The following is a 20,600-nucleotide window of genomic DNA, read 5'->3' on the forward strand; positions in this document are numbered from 1 at the left end:
AGCAACTAACAGCTATTGCAGAATAACAGAGGAGAGGAGGAAGGGAAAGGAGCAGATTAACAGCTGAATATGGAATAGTGGCAAACAGGGAAAGCATGCCCATTTTCTTCTATGTTCATCAGCTTGTTTATAGCAGGGAGTGTTTTCGAGCAGGGATTGTATCTCTAACAATCCTAGGGAGCTGAAAATAGCAAGATATACAAAGCCTACTGCCACCTAACTCACCCTTTCATGTTCAGGGCTGTTAGGAATTCAAGAGCACCTTCTCTGCTATGCACAGCACCTCAAGACCTGGGTGGTGAGACACTGATTGGTGGCATTTATGCTACAGAGAGTGCCAACTGTGCTGATGTGTGACTTATATTTTTCCATGGAGCATCCGGTGGATAGCAACATTTTTGCTGTAGTCAGAGTCTGGAGAAGGATCCTGTAAGGGTGCACATGGGGCACATTTCCAAGGACCTGATGGTCCAAGTGACCTAATGTCATCTTCAGCCCCTGGGTAAGTCTGCATTCCCTTGTCTCAGAGCAATGTGGTTTCTCTTTGGTTAAATAGGAATTGACAAGGTGGAGCTGGCCATAGCCTTGCCTTGTTTTCAGGATGCACTTTCAAACAAAATGAAAAGAGAAGAGGGGTAAAACTATGTAGATTTATTGTCATTTAATAACCAAATAACGTCCTTTTTCCATTTTAGACATTGAATAATACTTGTAGAACAACAATAAAAAAATATTAAGCTGCATAAGTTTTGGCTTTGCAAAGGTGTCATCACCTCCCCAGTCTGGGATTGCATCACAGGTGTACCACTGCCTTCAGGTAAATCATATTGCTGTTTCCTCCCTTAAGTCCTTCTGCCTATAAAGGAGCCACTGGCTTGGTTTTTTACCAGCTTTTGAGGTGCATGACATTTATCGTACAAGCAAAGTCCACCTGCTTGTCTGGCTACCTTTGTCTCATGTTTAAAGGAAAAGGGGGGTGGAAAGGAAAAGAAGGAAAAGTACCTGGTTAAAATACATAAATTTTCCTCTGGCATGAGCAGAGTTTAATTATTCCTCTGCCAGCCAACTCTAAATGGTACAAAAGCCTGATAACAGCAAAAACAAACAACCCCCCCACACCTGAGCAGGCCTGCAGGTGGCGGCCACCTACAAACCTGCTTTTTGGCTGTCTCAGCCCAGGCCAGTGCTGTCACTGGCAAAGCTGCTCAGTGACAGCCTGGGTACATCTGAGTAAACCACGTTCAGATGATGGTACTCAGCAGCAAAACATTGTAGATGGTGGACTAGAGAAGCAAGACTTTAACGAGGGGCTTAAATTGCTTGGTTTGGATCAGATGTTTCAATTTAACAAGAGGCCATTGCTGTATGTTGCTTGGTTCCTTAATCTGTCATGATTAATTTTGGCTGGCTCTTTTAACCTACAGCTGTACTAGAGTTTGCAAATTAGGACAGGCTGAGGGGTTTAGACATACATGATGTGTCTCGTCTCAAGAGGAAATGAGCATTATTAGGCACAGAGAGGACAGCTTTGTAATGCTAGTTCAGACTTTTTCTTTTGGCTTGTTACCATCCTTTGACCAAAACAGACTGCCCAGAGCCTTGTTCAGCTCCAGTGATTTCAAGGGATGGTCCTAAATGCTACTGAAGTGCTTGGTAAGGAGGCTATCCCCTCAAAGCTCTGCTAAGAGTAGAATATAAAGAGAAATACAGAAGATAAGAGAGTTTTGAGACGCAACTTGCGGTTTACTCCAGATGTCAGGGTTCAGATACATATTTACTAAGGAGGGAGACGGAGGGCTTGAGAGCAGTTTGGCATTAGAGAAATAGCCAAGCCCCTGTGACAACCTGTGTACCTTGGAATGGACAGAAGAGCTCTGTGTTTGGAAATCCATCTTCTGTGAGCTGGGGTTCAGTGGCCAATGTACTCTATCTGCTGTAAGCTGGGCAGAAAGGAGGATTTCTAGTGCATGCATTAAGGACTGCATTAGAGCTACACAGCAAACATGACAGTAAAAGGAAGAGGAAGGATGCTGCAGCATGGAGAGTGTTGCCATTCTTAGTCACTGCTCCCTGTATTGGAAGGTCTGCTGGGGACAGCAGTCACATAGGCTAAATTCTGTGTCTTGGATATATGTATTTAATGCCATCTGAGAGTATCCAGGGCATTTGCCTGGGAGTTTCAGCTGTAACACAAGAATTATAGGAGATCAGTGCCCTTCTGAAGCAACAGCCATGAGCCAGGCCAGATTCACCTGAGCATCTGAATCGGCTCCAGACATGTGCCTTCAGGCAGCTCACATGTGCTTTGAGAGCCCTTTCCTATTTCACAGCAGAGCTCAGAGAAAAGTCTGTGGGTATTTCCAGTGTCTGTGGATATCCTAGTTGTTCTCCTGCAAAGTGATGTCACTTGTGTTTTAGAGGCTCACTGATGCATCAAAAAGTCTGAAGTAGAAGTCACCAATTTCACAAAATGTATTAATTGCATCTTGCAGCCTAAGCGATCTCCTGAGTATCACTTGCACAATTAGGCTCTAAATAATTCAATATTTGGCTATCAGGGATTCCATCAATATTATGCAGGCTTTTTGCTTCTTTTTTCTTGCATGCAATAGGAATAAATATTTCATAGATGATCTCACAGACAGTTTCTGGGATGACATGGGACTTGCTTGCAGCAGAACAGAGCAGGGAACTAGATGACTCTCTGTGTGCTGGATCCCACTAGGGAGAGACACAAGATGTTGCAGCACAGAGGTAGGCTCTGGTTTGGGGGGGTTTCCCACCATTGTGGCAAATAACTGGTGCTTCCCTCCAGCTCCAAGAAGTCACACATAAGTGGCCAGCAGATCAAAACTTCCCGAGGCAGGAGAAATGTGCAGGTACTGTGTCACTGCTGTGCCAAAGGGAGGGTGCCAGTGAAGGAAGACTCACACTCAGTACACGAGACCTGCCAGGTCTGTGAGTGCAAGGGTTAGTGCTAATGACAGTGATGGGGATGTTCAGCAGTGCTGAATGTGGACTACAGACAGGCAAAATTCCCTAATCCTGGCAGTTCTGGGACAGCTTTTCTATTTCTTTTGAACGGAGGGATCCCTTTTTAGGGATCCCTTTGCCAAGTCCTGGGCACCGACAACAAGACAAATACAGCAGTCTGACTTGCCACAGGCATTACTACTTCTCTGGTTTCCCACCTCCTCCCAAGTCTCTCTCCTGAAGACCAGGGCATGTACAACATTGTCTGAGAGCTCAGACTGGGCATGTGGTCAGGTCCAGGCACCAAAGAGAGGGACTCAGGGAAAATCCTGGATTTGGTCAATAAGAGCAGGAGCAAGAGGAGGAGGAAGGAGCTTTGTGAATTGGGACCCTGTTCTATAAAGCCAAATCCTCTGCAAGTCTGGGCAAGAGACATTGTACGGTCTGTGATTAAGACAATCTCTGCTGAGAAGTCAGCCCAGCTGAACAAGTCACGAGCTGGTCCTTGGGCTGCCACACACATCACGTGGCTCCTGTGACAACAGCTCCACTCAACTACAGTAGTCAAGCCCAACCAGCACAGACCTAGACCAATATCAGGCATGCCTCTTTGTAACTCAGTAGCCCAAATTCCCTTAAAGCAGGATCCCCAGCACTGGGAACCCACTTAAAGGTGTAGGCACATGCTTATGGGGCAGGGGGTTCTTTTCTGCAAGCTCTATAATAAGAGGCAGGTTTCAAACAACAGCCCTGGGATGTGAGCCGACAGAAAGCAGGAAATTTGAAGTTAAGGCTGATGGTCAGGCCTTTGCTTGTACAGTTGTTAAGGGTGAACAAAGCACAATTATTTGAGCTGGAGACAGGGTGCTGCTCACCCTCCCTGGGAGCTTCCTGCCTTGCCTTGCCCTGCCCTCATCCCAGTCTCCAAAGCTTCACAAGAGCTTAAGCTGGTTTCTGGCATTGAGTTTCCCACATAGCTGGTCACAGAGTTTCATTCCCACGTGTTTTTGCTCGGCTTGGTGAAGTCTCTTTGTCTCCTCCAGCACTCTTTGGCCAGCAGGGTGAGTGTGGTGATGGGGGGTGTCTGGGCAGCCTTTGGCAGAAGGTGCTTCATGGGGAAGAGGAGGTGCAGCAAGAGATGGGGAAAGAAAAGCAGTCACACCACCAGCATAAAACACTTAAAGGCAGAGGTGGTGCTCTGATAGGTTCTTGTTGGTTTTACTTCAGCACAATTTTCCACAATTGCTCTGGGAAAATTCACTTGACACCTGCTATCATAAAAATAGAGAAGTAGAACTAATGATTTTTCATTTCAGGATCTTAAAGCATTCATGAAACAATCCAACCACTTGCAATTAGGACACTCATAGATGGCAGATCTTGTTTCACAGACTGCAGAAACAGAAGCACAGACATTTGAAAACAGAGAAAGAAAGAGCTGAAGCTGGTGAGATGCCCGAAACCAAGCACTGCTGGGACTTGTGATCAATTTGCTTCGAGCTGTGAAACTATAATGAGCATAGACTTAGCTGAAGATAAATATTAAATGCAAAAAAAGAGGTCTTAGGCCAGCTGAGAGGTTCAGTCCCTGACAAAAACTGTAAATACCTACTAGATATAGGCTGCTTCCAGAAGTGGCATTTTCTCAGTATTTTCAATTGATTTTTTTCCCTAAACAATCTATCTCCTTCCTAATTTAGGATTCAGCTTATCACATCATAGAAATAAAATAAAAATGGAAAAGGTCACAAGTTCTACTTTACTTAGGGAAAAAGAATTACTCTTTGTAAAATGCCTTTGGACTTATTTACATGACTGCCTTTGTTTTTCTTACAGAACAAAGGCCTGAATCCTCCTTGTCCCATGGAGCCTTCAAAACTAGTGACTGGATCAGTGATGGGCTGCCTAAGGAAAACAAACCTATGAGCACCAAGTGTAAGCCATGTGAGCCCACAGCTAGCCCACTTGCTTTTTTAAGTTTCCAAGAGGCAGAGGCTAATACTTATTTTTACAATGACAGGTCCTTTGGCAATGTTGTCCTAAGGCAACAACAAAGAAATGACACTATCTAATGCCAGTGGAGCTGTTCCTCTCAGCATCCAGAGGACCTTCAGACCTGGCCATGTAAATAATGGCACTGATGCCTGTGTGGAATAAACTACTTCTGCTTCTTGAGACAAGAATTAGCATCAGCTGACCAGTGGTACAGGGAGGAAAGCTGCCTATATGTTTCTTATGTTTTATAGCCAACTAATGCCAAACTGCAGGCTTATTCAGCCCTAGTAATAGTCTTAGTTGGATTTTCTCTCACTTTGACCAGTACGGGACTTGTAGCATTGACAAATTGCCAGAGAGCCAGTCTGGCTACGGCACAGCAACTTGCTACTGCCCAGCTGCCTCTTCTCTGCAACAACCTTTTACCACAGGCTCTGTAAAGGTGGGACAGAGCTGGTGCTGCTCCCTGGAGAGAGGTAGGTGTCGTGAGTTTGATAGTGTGGGCTTAGGTTTGTGTCTGCTGCACTCTTGTATCATTAAGGGGGTCTTAGCACCTGTTTAGGGCAATGAGGTGGTTCCCAAAAAATGAATTATCTCCATTGACTAGTTGAGGGCAGGAATAATTTGTCTGTGTTTTCAGGTGGTATCAGAATTAGCTGTTTAATATACAGATCAGACCCAGGAGAGCATCTGTGGTGAGAGATGGCCTTACCTGCCACGTGGAGTGGCCTTATCCCAGGAATCTCCTTCAGTCCCACCTGCCCTTTGTAACAATGTCCAGCAGCAAACACAGACAGGGCAGGTGGCACAGAGTCCTTCGGGCACAGCCTGCTGTACAGCATCTGGCATGACCAGGGAGGTCAACACACACCCAGGACCCTTTGATGTGTGTGCAGGGTAGGTGCTGGCAGCAGGACTGCTGGGAATGCACTGAGGTTTTAAATAAGGACATACTAGGCTTTTCCAGATCTCTCCTGTCCCCCTCTCTTGCCTATTGGTGCAGAAAATAACCAAAATAACAACTAAACAGCAGAAAAATCTTCTCTAACACCTTAGTCTTTGTGTCCCTTCTCAGTGAGGGCTGGGAGTAAAACTGCCCCAGAAACAATGGTTAAAAAAATGCTGAAGGGAGGAGAGTGTAAAAGGGAAACTACAGTCTGGACTTGCACTAGTGGTGGATGTTTTTTATTACTGTTATTGGCTATTCAAACACTTACCCAAAAAAAACAGAAAAGGAGAAGTGGAGACAGCAGCCTCAAATCAAACAGAAGATTTCAAACAATTCACAATTCTTCTAAATATATTAATCTTCCAAAGACTCTTTAGCCTGTTAGATAGACTTAAATAATCATGACCTAGTACTTGCTGAATAACTAAAATCTTTTGAGAATTCACATTTATACTTCAGATCACTGTAAAACAAAGGGCAGAAAGAAATCCCATTTGGATGTGAATATTTAATACGGCTGTTTGAAAAGCTGCTGCACTGACATTAATTTGGAAAGATAATCAAATAAGTATTAAAACAAACAATTATGCAGAGATAAAATTAGAACATGAAAAGGTTCTAAGTTAAGCCAAAAGAAAGTGGTTTATAAAAAACATGGCCTCTCAGACATAACTGGAATAAAACACCAAGGCTGTTAATTTATATTCAGGATTATAGATTAGTGGTGGTACCAGTAGTACCTGATATGTAAATACAGGATGGATGTTGGGTTTCTTCCTTAAAGATCTACCTTAGAGCCTGTGAATGTTAACTGGAGCCTTTCTGTTATGCCAAACAGGCTTTGGATCAGGCTCCATCACCTTCTGATTGGAATCCCACAATTCCTTCATTTGGCAGCTTTCAGGAGAAGCAGAAGTGAAACATATTGCAAAAACCAAGCTCCAACAGGAGTCCTGTTCAATTATGTCTTAACATTAAACTGTAGCTAATGTGCTTTTACCAGATGTCCTGATGAAATACTATTACTAGCCGGTGCATTGCATTAATTAAAGTGAAATTTCATAATGAATTCTTTTTTCAAGGCAGCAGGGATGAATTGATGACCTACATAACCTCCTTTCCCTCTGAAATAGCTTTCCAAACTAATGAAATGAATCCCCCTGGTTGTGGCAGGGGAGCAGAGGGAGCCGTGCTTTGCAGCCCAGCTACACGCTGCGACATGAAAAAATCTGGGCACTCTCTGCAGAGATTATGGTTTGCCTTTCATTGTGTCTAGCAACAAGAGGGAACTTTTGGAGGCAGGCAGACTCTCCATTAAGGCACCTTGCATAACGGGAGGCTTTTGAAAGCTCCATTAAAATTCTTGGACAGTGCCCTCACAGAGAAGCCAGGGGATAAGCTGGCTGACCCTCTACCTTACAAACGGGCACAAATGCACAGACAGTTAAATGCACATTTGTTCGAGCATAAGAGGCTTAGGGTATGTCATTAAAACATAATCCACAACGGACAACAAACATACACACAGCTGGCAGGCTCAGACCCATTTTTGCAAGCGTGTTAGAGAGAAGCAGGAGGCTCAGCGTTACACAGCCCGGGTACGTGGGGAGCGGGTGGGAGGAGGGGAGACCTCTGTTCCTGGGCATATGTTTTTAAAAGAGAAAATATGCCTGTGAATTCTGATTATGTCTGTGTTAGTACATTTTGATCCATGGTGGTTTGAGATTAAAAGCAATTTATGATGTTGCTAAGTCTCAGCAGTCTACATTTCACTAAGCCATTGCAGTGCAATCAGAACAGTGCCTGTACCAATCCTGGATTGTGCCAGCGAGTCCTAATTGCCTGAAAGATAATGGTGTCATTAAAGTCTCTTGCCCCCGTGAGCCTTGTGCTCCTCGACAGAAAAGATGCTTTTATTGTTGGTTTCAAAGGAGCCCTCAGTCACTGCTAAAGCACATTGTCCATTCAGAGGTACTGGGAGGATTTATTCTGTAGCTGCTTTATTTCTTTGTTTCTGCCTTCACAAGCAGTGGGCAGAGGAGAGCAATGGAAAGAAATGCAGAAAAAATATCGACTTTTCATCAGGACAAAATATAAATCAGACATGATTTGGTTAGACACTATGAGGGGAAGAAGTGGCTGAGACCTAGCATTGGTTTAGGCTTCTGGAAAGAGAAATGGAGAATGCTTCTGTGTAAGGAGACACACTCCACAAAAAATGCCAACTTCACCAATAATTTTCAAGTCAGTAATCATTTTGACAGAAAAGCTGTGACTAGCTTCTTTATTCATACAAAAGGCACGTGGCCCTGCAATTACACCTTAACTCATAGCCATCCTTCTTACTGGACAATTTCAATTAAGAAATGACCTCTGCATAAAATATTCCATTCTACTACATGATTTATTCCTGTCTTCATCTGGTAACATCTTCCTGAAAAGCAGGTAAATCGATCACTTGTCTCTTTATGGGTGTGAGCTTTTTAAACAGAAGGGGGGGAGGTGTATTATTATTTGCCTGCACTCTGAATCTTGCTAGTCCTCACGCTTTGAGAATCACTTTTCTGTTTGCTTTGTGCAGTGCCCTGCTCAGTCAAGGAGCCTGTTTTCACTGGGGTTAGCAATACAAGACCACATACAAATGACAGTGACATGCAGAGGTAGCCTATTAACAAGTGTTTTCTATATTTGTGCCATAAAAAACTGAATAGAGATGCATTTAATCTCTAACACCCGGGAGAAGTCGTATCTGCTGAGAACAGTAAGAGGCTTGGTTTGCAGAGGGGCTGTAGTCTACCTGACCTGCTACCCTCATAAAACCTTTGCAGTTAAATGTGCACTCAGTTATACTTAAGAGACTTACGGCAGGCCATTCCAACATAATCCAGAGTGCTCACCAAATGCATGCATTACACAGAAAATGCTTGGCATTGCTGGTGCAGGGTACCCAGAAGCAGAGAGGAGCCTCTACAAATCAGCACTCAGATAATTTTCCTTTCGTATTTTCCTTCTCCTTAACTGCCTTTCATTCTCTTAATTTTTCCTTTTACTCTTCCAGCTGTTACCTTTCCATCTTCTGTCCATGTCATCCACCATAGCAGGTATGAGAGCCTTTCTTCATTGCATCACATTTCTGGGATATTCTCTGTGTAGTTTTTGCCACGAACTCTCCATTTGTTTAAGACTTACTGGCATTTAATGCTTTTTCTTTGCTGAGGCCTTTTGAATGTAGGATCTAAACTGCAGTCCTGCTGCTCAGGGCTGTGCCTCTAAGGTGGCACCAGAGCAGGGGTTTCTTCTGAATGAAAGAGGAGGGGTCTCAATCAGTTGACAGGTGGAGGGGAGGCAGTAATTAGACAGAAGAACTTAACACCACTTGCCTGATATGTAAGTGGGGGAGAGAGATTGTTTAAACCACAAAACCAAATCTGGAGGTCCCTCTGTTCATGTCATTCAGCAGCCTGGAAGGGGCCAAAGGGGCTCTTCCATGACCACACCAGAAAGCGCAGAGTAGCAACAGGCCCTGCCAGGGACTCACTCTGATGCCCAAAACCTGCAAAATGTGAGCTCAGATCTTAATCTAGTGTATTCAAAATAGACACTGTTTTACTTGTTTTTATAAAGAAACAGAAAACGAATGGCAGTAAACTCATGAGCCCTTTGGCCTAATCCCATTTCAGACACAAAAAAGAAACCTCTTCCTGACAGCTACAGGCTCTCTGGGAAGAGTGTGCTCTTCCTATGTTTCCCAAACTACATTTACTCTGCCATGTGCTGTCATCCTCCAATCCTCTTTGAGTGTCACTTGAAGGAAAAAATCTGTAGTGAATTATAATGACAATACATTGAAGATGTCTTACAGCAGAGAATGGCGCTTTATAGCAGCCGGCTGTGACAAATCTGGGTTGGGAGAGAACATTGTGTGTGTCCCAGAGATTATAGCTTTTAAAATAAAAACCTCATTCTCATTCCCTGGGGCTTTTTAATGAATTGCCACATGCAACAATGCCTTAAACGAAGCATCAGTGATTATCCATCTGATGGCAGCTCACTCAGTGATTATAACATAAAAGAACATGCAGCACCCTGAAAACCCTAAACCTACTTGAAGAGCTCTACTGATGCTAAGGATAGCCCACCTTCTTAAAGGCAAAGAAGTAGAGGTCACCAAAGGAGCAAAAACTTTTAGAGAGGTGGAACGTCTTACCATGGTTAATGTTGCTCAGTGAGACGATACACCCACCTCTGAGCCAGTTGCACCACACACAGACTGAGAGCAGCAGGTGCCAGTCAGATCCCAGGATTATTGAGACACCTGAATGAAGGAAAATCACGTTTTACATTTCTGGCAAGAGCTAGAAAAAGGCCAGGAGCAGCGGTCCTGCTGGTGTGACCCAGAGGAAAGTAGTTCTTGTTGAACCGTGAAGATACAGTTCAGTGAGGGTTACAGGTCTTACACCCAGGCTCAAGGATGCCCTGTCCCATCCAGATATCTGTTTAAACACATAAACACTGTGGCTTTTCCCTCTTGGACAGACATGCTGGTCACGGCATTTAACTCAGCATTTGGCTTAGGTGTGCAAGGGAAGAGTCCAAACTACCATGGCTCCCTCTGCAGTTGCTGGATGACGTGGGCTCCTCTCCCATGTAATAAAGGCTCTGCTGCAGATCATGCTACAGGAAAGTCTGCCTCTCTCCAATGAATGTACCATGGCTTCTGGAGACCACAGTCCAAACTTAGACACCTCATTCAAATGCCTCACCTTGGGTTGTACAAATACACCTCACAGTCCCTCCAGCTCCCCTGTCCATCTTAACCACTCTTCCAATGCCTGTGCACTCACCCTACACCACCCAGGGCTCTCCCCATCCTGTTACATCCTGTATACACAACCCTAACAACTCCTTTGGGTCAAAAAGTATGTTTTTTAGCATCCCAAACTAGATTGCTCTGAATAGACCCTCCACATATAGAAGGCTAATGCATCCCAATGCAAGTGGCTTGCTGTGCATGGGACACAGTGTCCCTCTGCATTTTCCCAGGATTTGCAGATGCCCAGCAGCCCAGCTGGCAGATATTCAGATGCCCACTAACTCATTGCCCACACCACTTGGAGCTGGCAGGTCCACACGCTTCCCTGACCTCCGCCCCGCATTCATCTTCTGTTGCTCCTGGGCTTGGCAGCTTCCAGGGTAAATCTGGGTCAACATCTTTCCGTAGGATTTCTGTTCCCTTCCTGCCATGGCTGGCAGAAGGGGATATGCCAGGACAGTACTGAAGGGCCATTGATTGATGAAGAAAGACAAGACAGGGAATGAGGGTTTTTGGTTTAACCACTTCGAAGCTGTGCACAAATACACAGACCCACAGACAGGCATTGCTAGCAAATGTCAGTAAAAATCAGAGGCTGATGTAGGAAAATCTCTTGCTGTCTCCAAAAATCGCACACATCCATTTGAATCAGTGGGAAATTCAGTGTTTGCTTTTTTACTGTCGTTAATAGCTACTCAGGTTTTCATAATTTTAATCCATTATTCCTAATATATGTAACAAAGTAAGTTTAAAACCATACTTGGACCAGTGCAACTCTGACTGTTGGGAAATCCACAGGAAAAAACAGTCTCAGCCCTATTTCAGTAAATGTGCAGGAGGATCAGTATGAGTAAAAGCTCTTGTTAGTTCTCTCACGCTTTGTTCTTAGTAATTGGTTGATATTTTAGGGATGGAATAATCTGTGGAAGTTGCTTTCTGCAGTGAGTGCTGCTATCCATTTTTTTTCTTTCAGAAAATCCTTTTGAAATTAGCCACAGCTCCTGGAATCAACCCAGACACTGCTTTTCAAGCCAGAAGCATTTGTATAAGCATCATCAATCATGCCACTGACTCTTATTGCTACTGTTTATTCACTTTCTACCTGGTTGAAATTCCTAATTGGCCCTGCTGAGCAACTTAAAGCCCTGAAGAAAGTGGTAGAAGGGAGATGGGGGAGAGTGTGACTTTCCAGCTGGGTCTGGGAGGTTTTCTTGCAAATTACACTGATAAAGTCTGTTTCCTGGAGAAAACAGACAAGAAGCAGTTGGTAACAGGGTGAGTAAGAGTCGGATGCTATGGGGTATGATGTACAAAAGTATGTACAACTGGCTCCATTATCATCTGAGCAGTTGGCCTGGCAGCTGCCTACATCATGAGTTTCAGACTCGTGTACTGTAATGCAAGCACACGAGGAGTCATTTGGACAAGAACAGAGTAGATAATTCAAGACAAGGCTGTTTTTCTGATTTAAGTGCAGAAGAAGCTCTTAAAAATGCAGGTGATTTTCTCTGCTGTCTAGAGCAGGATTTCTCTTTCTCTGCTTAGGGAACTACTGATGTTCTCCCCATCTCTAGCTCTCATTTATAGCAATCTCTTTATCTCTTTCTTACATTTAGGTTCTCTCAAGCTGCCTAAAGCAATGCTAATTGTGTAGGAGCACCCTCATGGACTGGTGACCCAGGACAGGGTGATGGGTCTGGGCTGTGCCAGGGAAAGGGCTGCCCCACAGGCAGTGGTGGTGGGTCAGATCCATGCACAGCCTCAGGTGCAGCTAACACAGAAGGGGATTGGAGCTACCTCTCCTTCTCAGGTGCAGAGTAAGCATGAATAGGAGTTGCATATGCATTTATTTCATTGCTTTGCATCCCCTACTGTCCCCTGCCCTATTTCCACCAAGCAGTCCCACATGCTGCTGAAAGCCAGGGGAGCTGTCCTCATCTATCAAAGCCTGTCAGCTTGAGAGTATAGGCTCTTCCCATTAATTAAGCAAATGTAATGTGATTAGCTAAGGCTGTAAATGTTTCTAGGCCCACTTAGAAAGCTACAAAACACCAAGCATCACAGCCTTTCATTTTCATACACTTGTGCTATGTAGGATGCTCCTCTGGGGCTGAGACTTTTGTTCTTTTCGTATGTGAGAGAAAACAGGGACGTGTAATGGAAAGCACTAGGAATGGGTCATGTAGTTCTTAAATTGCTGTTTGAGTTATAGGAACCTGAAGAAGAAATTCGTTTCTGCACTTTCAAAAAACTTTTGCCTATAGGTTTTTTTAAATGGATGTAACAAGAACTGCTGAAAGTTGGAATTTTGGTAAGAGCCTATAGACCTCATTTAAATTTTCTACTTGATTAGATGAAAAATATATATTACTTAGCAACTAAGGATCTAAACAAGAGTGCTTTAGGTTGTCAGCCTGAAAGCAAATGGAACAGTCAGTGGGAATAAGAAAATAGAATACAAAAATTCTTGAATTAAATTTCAGTGTTATGAACTAGATCTACTTAAGGACTTAAACCTAAAGTGGGATGGATGCGCCTAAATCTAATACTGTGATGCTGCAAAACCCCTATTCAGCCTTTGACAGACTTTCAGCATATGCAAACTCCAAAGGTGCTCCCCAGATGTTAACAGTCATTTTGATCTTTGGGTCGCAGAAGTGTTCCCTTCTCATCCAGGCTGAGCTGCCCAGTGTGTCACGTGCATCTGCAGCTCTTTGGGATACAAAAATTTAGCATTTCTTTCCCTAATTCCCCTCATAGGCTCAGCCTGGTAGGCATGCACTAAGAATACCTCAGACAAAAGGGCTGTGCCTATCCAGGCAGCTTAGGCCACTCTTGAGCTCCTAAAAAAGGAGTTCCTAGAGCTTGCATCCCCACGTGGTTTGCAGCAAGTCCAGCACTTTATGTCTCACCCTCTGCAGGTTCTGTGCCAGCAGTCAAGATCAAAGTCTTGGCGCATCACATAGTTTCATGTGGATGTAAAAAACATTAAGCACTCAAATCATGAGAGTCATTTCCTGAAGCCAAATTAATTAAACTGAACCATTCCACCAAGCCCTGACATCCTCTCTGCAATCTTTTAGATTGACCCAAATTCCCAACTTTGTTTCCAGAAATCTACTGGGGCTTTTTCTCCATGAGAGAGGAAGGAGACACCAGGTTCTTGTCTTGCCTGCCATGATGGTAAGTTCCTCTTCTACAAGACAAAAAGTTCTCCCTGCAATCCCTATCTCACTGCTCTCACAAACATCCTGGGGGACAGAGAGAGGAAAATGCTTCTTGAAAGCACTTTAACACCCTCCCTGAAATGGGACAGCACTGCAAAGAGCTGCTGCTCTCACCAGGCAGAAGGGCCAACAGACAGCATGTGGAAGGATGTTCATCAGTCGTACCTCACAGGCTGGTGCTTTCTGAGGAATTGGTACTCTGACGGCCCCAGCCTCTTCCCAGGAAGCACTTATTGCTGAGGTAGAAATGGAAGGGGGAAGAGGGCTGTTGCTACAATTATCCTCTCATCTAGATGAATGTATGATTAGATGTGAGGTTTGCCCTTACGGTGGGTCTCTGGTGCTTGAGACCAAGACTGGGCTCGAGTCCAATCCCTGCTGAAACCTGTTCATACAGGTGGAGCCAAAAACATGCCTGTGCCCTTCTCTTGTAATGCGTAGCTGCAGTTGCTAGAAAGCCAGAAGCAATGCCTCATTTTGTAGAGTTTCCTAATACTGGGATCAGCAAGAAGCAGGATCCAAAGGAGATTCAAAGACCTCTTTCACCAAAAGAGGTGTCTCACTGCAGGCTTGTATGAGTTTTTGAGTACAGAAATTTCCCATCTCTCCTGAAGAAAAGCAGAAAAAAGCACTATCAGACCTATATGGCCAAGGAGAACTTGCAGAATAGGGTACAATGCTGGAGCTTCATGTTTTGGAGCTTCACCTGTTAGTATAATTGAGAGTAAACAGATCTATTGAAGCACTGCAGCATCTCCTAGCAATTGCTGCAGATGTTTCAAACCCATCTAAGGGGCACAGGTTATATTTTTTATGCAGTTAGACTCAAGCCATCAAAGGTGATTCTAATGACTGTAAGATACCAAAACCTCTCCAGGACCCTATGACTTACTAGCTTTCAGAGAAAAACAGGTTGTCAGTCTGATTTCTGAGAGCATGTCAGCACTGGGAGAGGCATAGGGAGACCTAAGTGGCACTCTGACAAGCTCTTAGGTACCCAGGACTAGTGAAAACCGTGGAAGCCTAGTGAATGGGATGCTGTGACACTGTACTAGGTGTCACTCTCCTTCTCCAAGCAAGATCCTCTGGAGTGTTACAATGCCTTTTCAAATCAGTGGTGGTGAGATGGCTTAATGCTTTCAGAATACTGGCCTCCACCTTTCTCAGAAATGGGAATTTTTCCCTATGATTTATGCTATTGAGGTGTAGCCTCTAACAATAATAGTAGAAACCTAAATATTTTACTCAGAGGACCCAAAGAGCCTTTTTCATACCTCAGTTTGAGGCTGGCATTCAGTTAATGTTGATGCAATGTCTCCTTTAAAAACACTGTAATTAAATTTGCCAACACAGTCACCAAAGAGCCATTTATAAATTGTCTATATAGTTGCAATTCAGCATGTGCTTGTGACTATTTCATTGGGTTTATCCTAACATCACAAGCTAATAATACTGAAAACAGGGAAATGGGTAATTCACAGAGGACACTGTACTCTGTATATAGCTAACAATGATTAAGTAGTCTCTGCTTTCAGAAGAAAGATAAGGGCAAAAAAGAATAGGTCCCTCGATAATATCAGGTAATTCTTATATGTGGTCCTTCATGACACAGGCATAAATCACAATAAAACCCATCTGCAGATCTAAGGGGTGAAATCATAAATCCTGCTTTATAAATGAAACCTGCACATCTGATAGTGTGCATTGCTCCAGATTTGTGGCAGCTGTAAATGATGTACTAAGGTTCACAAACCCATTTGCACTCTCTGGCTGGGAAGAAGGTAGGTGAGATTTTACCAGGGCAGAGAATATACTGGAAGATGCACTCGGCAATGAGAGAGACCCTGAGTGTGTGCACGAGTGAGAAATGGATACTTTACACAGACTGTCATATCTTGACTTATACTTGGGTATAAACCAAACTGGACTCAGTTTCTGTAAATCCATGGCACTGTGTTATACCTTCCTGATTGCTCCTGGGTCTGACGGGGTAAATGCAGGTGATGGGGCCAAATGCTCAGCTTTTGCTGGTCACTGGAGCAAACTGGACTCAAATAAAACATTTCACGCTGGCCAGGAGCCCGTCTCCTCTTTCAGGCTGCAGCTTTGCATGCCAGCTTCTGTCAGCAGCAGCTGAAAGCCAAGTGGCCATTGCAAGTGCAGGGATGGATGATCCTGTATTTTGGCTAGTTTATGGCCCGCTTTCTGGATGAAGTTGGCCAACTTGGTCATCTGCTCCTTCTCCTCTGGGCATTGGAAGATACATCTCCCCAGGACAGGCTCATCTTCCTGTCACCCCAGAGCTGCCTGGCATTTGTAACCCCTATGCCCCTCCCAAGGCCACTCATCATTGCATTCACAACATGAAGCATCTCCCAGGGGCTGCTTTCAGGGTGGCAGGTTTGGCTTTTTGGCTTACCCAGCTCCCTGTGTCACTGTAGCTCTCCCACGACTGCATTTGGCAGTGCACACACTTGTCTTTTCTGTTGTCAGCATGAGACAGATTATTTCCCTAGTGCTCTTCTGTGGTTTGACAATGCAAAAACACACGGCAGAGGCTGACTCGGCACATTTTCTCATATGTGGTATATTGTTATTTGGACCTGCTCTCCTCTGCACCGACTCCTCTGCAGGGGCTAACAAGGAGTAAAATATCTGCGCCTGTGCTTCCCTCACACACTGCTAAAGCTCAGCCAGTTAAACCGAGGCATGATTGATTATTTAATTTGCATTGTTGGGACTGGGACCTTGGAAACATCCTGGGTTTCTTAAAACATTTACATTTCACATTCATTAGGATGTTTTCCCAATGGCACTCTCGGAGTTTGGCTTCAGACACCAGAGGAAGGTGGCTCTCCTCGCACAGGCTTTCGCCACAAAAAAAGTCTTCTCTAATCTTCATTTTTAGCAACTTCACTGTGAACTTCCAGTATACTTTGCAGCTGAGGTTAGTGGTTAGTGCAATGCAGCAGTGCTAACTTCTCTCCCTGTTTTGGCATTACCGCCACTCTAAATTTACATTTTTATATAATTGAGCCCAGCAGTGTTGCTTCTTTCAGAGCAGTTGCAGCTCCCAGGCGTGAGTTCTCTGTGTTTTCTAATGTCATCTATGTAAAGTTCAGTACCTCCTGAACAATCAAATGCGTTGCTGTGTTTTCCTGTAAAATGCCTCAGGGAATGAATGTAACCAAAATGTCAGTCTGAGGAAGAATTGTCTCCCAAAGAGTGAACAGAACATGCAGAAATACAGCCTTTGTTTCTCTGGAGGCACCTGCTAGGCATCAGATGATATACATAAAGCTATTTGCTATCTGTCACCTCCCCAGAAATCTTTCTTTTGAAGCTAATAAAGACCTCTTTCTTTTATTACAGATTTCTTTTTTTTTCAATCATATATAAATATAGCATTTCAGCTTTTTAACATAGCTCCCTAAGACAACTGTATCTATGAGGTCCCTCTGCCTGTTTCTCTGTCTGCCCATGGTAATCTGAATTTCTTGTCCATATAAATACATTAGGCAGACAAATGGAGGCTTCCAAGAGAAAAACTTTCATAAGCTCAGTGTAGAAATCTATGGCTGGAGAGAAGATAAAATTATTAAGGCCTCTACTGAGGGAAAATTGAGGGCCATCTTACTGCTTGGTGGCAGCTGATTGCCAGCTAGCCCTGTGTAGCTTCAGATCAGCCACATCCCATAATGCCTTCTGACATGCCAAGAGGTAAAAAAGGTGATGGAGGGCAAGGAGGCAGCTGGGAAGTTGGCTTAGAAGCCATATCATGGAATGAAGGACCCAAATAAGGGGAAAAAAGGAGTGAGAAAAACATGGGAAAGAAATTACAGAGAGGTATGAGGAGCAGTGTGTGCTCTCTGGGATGTACCAGGGAACAGCAACAAGGAGATGGACTATTGCAGTGGGACTGTGCAGGGGTACGGGCCACAAATCCCCTGCTCCTCATGGAACACTTATTTCAGTGGTGGTGTACCCATTTCCATTGCCTCATTAGCTTCTACCTGAGTTCAAAGCCCAAAAGCTATCCATGTCCCAGCTGCTTTTAGACAAACTGTTTCTGTAGCCCTGTCCATGGCTCCTGGGAGGAATTCCTGGGTGCTACCAGTGCTCCTCAGACTCCTCTCCCCTGCTGTGGGCACCTTCTTGGCATCTGAAAACAGTTGTGAAAATGATGGTGGGGTTTTTTTGCATTCAGAATGTTTATATATTTGTCTCCTTTTCATACTCCCATATCTCACTCCAGTGTTTCTGTAATGTCCATAGCTTGCCCCTTTGTCCAAGCCAGCTGAAAGCTATTAGAATTGTCAAGCAATTCCGAACCAATTACTGTTACACATAAAGCTGCTTTCCCACTGCCATCTTCATTAGTTTTGCTGGCATTTGCAGCTACCAGGGACAGAACAACAAAGGGTCTAAATCAGTTGTCTTCCATATTTCCAGAGTTTAAAATATAGGAGGGCTATAAACTGCTCCTTTGTGTACTTAAATGATTATTTTATTTTATTTTTTTATTAGCAACCACTACAAAGGCTCACTCGGGGCCTTACTGCCTGAGCTCTTGTCCACCGGCCTCCTGCAAGGCAGATCTTTGCCCTCAGCTTGCTTGCTGTAGCATCTCTGAAAGGTCCCAATCTTGGGAATAACCTTAATGCTTTCAAGACAATATTTCATAGGCAAGTTTTGCCCATAGTTCCCCAGCTGGAATACAGGAGCAGCAGGGCTGATACAAATGCTGTGGTGAAAGGGGCATAAAGTGCAGTGGGGTGGCTCTGTGATAAGTGTCACTAATATTTCTAGTAGATGCTTGTCGTGGTTCCTAGGAGGTAAAGGAGGCAGGAGAAGCATCCTCTGGGTTAGAAAACATGAGGAGCAAGGATGGGGACTTCACAGGTAGCTGAAATGGCAGCTGTCGAGGTGCAGGGTAGGTCCTGGTTGGGTGCCTGGGAGCAGCACTGCTCTGAATCACAGCCAGGGACTGTTTGTATAAGTTGCAGTGTGAAGTTGGCAGAGGGAAGCTGTGGGCAAAGCTCTTTTGTTGAGATGCTGGCTCAAGGTCTGCCTGGACCTGGGCAGAGGAAAGAGCTGGCCGGGGAAGCTGGGCAGCCTTTAACCCCTCTGTCAGGCCACAACCTAGGGCCGACAGGAATCACCCCTGCTCTTCAGCACTATAAAGCAGGGGCAAGGTGAGCTCTGTGGCCCCAAGGGAGCTGTTAATTCCCATGTGTATTAATCTGAACCGCTCTTGCTAGAAATCAAGAGGATAGGATGCATTGTGCTTTAAGGGCCTGTTATTACTGAAACTTGAAGAGCAGCATTTCCTGTTTGTCCCTTTTGCCCACCACTGCTCTCCCAGTGCAGCAGGGACAACTCAGGCTGGCACCTCTCAGGACTTTTCCATGTGAATGTTCAGCCCATGGTTTAAGACTTCCTTAAGTACCAACCTCTCCATCCATCCACACACGGTTTGCTGGTGGGAGCCACGGCTGTGCCCCCACAGCCAGCAAAGGACAGTTGGAGGTGGGATAAGTTACAGTTCCAGATTATAATTGATCTTTAAAGTGCACATTTAATGCTGCTAACCCACTTCAAAGAGAAGCGGTACTTTCCAACCACCCTCCTCCATAACATCTGACAGTTTTCTTGCACTGTTATTTTCCCTGGAGATTTGTTCTACAGCTTTATAGATGTGCTGAGCATCTTAAACCTCCTGGATTTCCAGGGTCTCTCAGTCTTCAGCTATCAGCTGCCTGAAACACAGCCTGACCTGCTGCTTGACTCCTGTACCCTGTTTTGATGGATCTGTTCAGCTTGTCCCCAATGGCTTGGATACAGTGGTTCTTCCTAATATTGGGAGCTGGCCAGTAAGGGAGCACCAGACCTGACAGCTGTGGGCACCGTGGCCATGATGGTGTAAAACAAAGGCTTTTCTGTTTCAGAGGTTGCCAGGCTGTCAATCTTTGGGCAGAGAAAGGATCGCTCACTGGTTCCTTCCCCTCCTGTTCCTTAAATGAATACAATACTCCATTTTAAACGTGCAAAACTTACCTTCCCCCACTACAATTGAGCATCTGGGAACTTCAAAACGAACTCCCCTAGTAAATAAAAACAAGCAGCTTGATTAGTTTTATGGCAGCAAAAGTGGGTTAATCGCTAAAACTGCTTCTTATGCTGTCATGGTTTAGATAAATGGGTTTAGCACAGCGAGCAGCCGAGGGCACACATTAGTGGCTCCTTCTGCAGCAGAGGAGGGGAGCATGCTCAGCGGATCACCCCTCAGAGGCACCAGCCTGCTGCCTGTGAAGCTGGTGGCAGACTTCCCGCTGACTTCAGTGGAGCTGAGATTGTGCTGTAAATAAATATATCTGCTTCCAAAGGGTACGAGAGACAGATCAAACACAAGCAAGCTTTTCTTGTATCTAGTAAGATCTTTTCCCTCTATTTCCTCTATGGATTTCCACAGCATTAAAGTTTCATTAAAAAGAAAGTGATTTAAAATTGCATTTACCTAGGGCCTTTGACCATATGCCACATTAAAAGCATGTGTATTCTCAGCTCCTATTGGAAACAAAGCTATTTGGACTTCAGTTGTGGCAGCTATAGCACCTGGGTACAGCAGTATCTGCTCTGGCTC

Source organism: Chiroxiphia lanceolata, chromosome 7, assembly GCF_009829145.1.
Source record: "Chiroxiphia lanceolata isolate bChiLan1 chromosome 7, bChiLan1.pri, whole genome shotgun sequence".
Taxonomy (NCBI): Eukaryota; Metazoa; Chordata; class Aves; order Passeriformes; family Pipridae; genus Chiroxiphia; species Chiroxiphia lanceolata.